The following is a 1088-nucleotide window of genomic DNA, read 5'->3' as shown; positions in this document are numbered from 1 at the left end:
CCGCCGCACGCCGGTCCGCAGGGAAGGTCGGGGCACTGCGAGGTGGTCTGTCCGTGCTTCGAAGGGGAAAGAGCTGCGGCGTGTCCCTGGGTCACAGTGGGCCTTCGGCACGGTCGCGCCGCGAGGCGCAAGGGCTGCGGTCCGGCGGCGCCCGTTTTGCCGGGTTAATGGTCGCGCGATTGTTCCTGAGGCGGGCTCTGCAAACAGACATTTTACGCGATAAAGCGGGGCTTCGTCCGAAAAGCCGCTGGGCGGGGTTTATGTTCAGTCCGGAGGGCTCAACCGGGCCGGGACACCGCGGTTCCCGCTGCGCTTCGGGGCACGCAGGGGTCGGAGACGCTGCGCTCAACAACGGACCGAGGGCAGAGCCCGAGAGAGGTCCGAAGGAACTTCTCCACCCTCAGAACTGATTATTTTTAACGCTGAAATAAAGAAAGAGATAAGAGTACAGTTAAAAAAAAAAAATTAAAAAATGAGAGTAACAAAAGAGATGAGTGTGCATAAAGAGATGAGAATACATCAAGAGATGAGGGTAACCAAGGAGATTAGGGTACTTAATGAGAGGAAGGTACATAAAGAGATGGGAGTAAATACAGAGATGAGATACTACGGCGCAGGTTTGGAGATTAAAAACCAGTTTGACAATTTTCTCCGCGTTGCTGTGAAATCTTTTCATTCCAGTAAGTGCCTTGTTTTGAAGGACTGGGCAAACAAAAAGGCCGTCCGTTCGGCTTAGCTATGAAAAGTGCACATAACAACGAGCCTGTGGGGAAAGTTTTGGAGTAAAACAAATAGATTGTTTACTCTTCGCTTGTTTTCTCCTTTTTCCTGACTACGCAATGTATATAATATACAGAAAACGTCTGCGGCAAACGTTTACAAGAGAAGCAACTTCGAAAGTTCCGGCTACCAACGGAGACCGAGCAGACCCCTAGCTCCGTTATATCATAGCAAAGGTATTTGAGGAAATGAGATAATTTCGGGGGGGTGGGGGGAGGGAGAAGAAAGAAAGTAGGGAGATAGGAACATCGGGGAAGTGCGACTCAGGTACTTTGTCCTCGGCTTCGAAAGGCCAGCGGAGAACCGAA

Source organism: Meleagris gallopavo, chromosome 7, assembly GCF_000146605.3.
Source record: "Meleagris gallopavo isolate NT-WF06-2002-E0010 breed Aviagen turkey brand Nicholas breeding stock chromosome 7, Turkey_5.1, whole genome shotgun sequence".
Classification (NCBI taxonomy): domain Eukaryota; kingdom Metazoa; phylum Chordata; class Aves; order Galliformes; family Phasianidae; genus Meleagris; species Meleagris gallopavo.
This window is presented reverse-complemented; position numbering follows the sequence as displayed.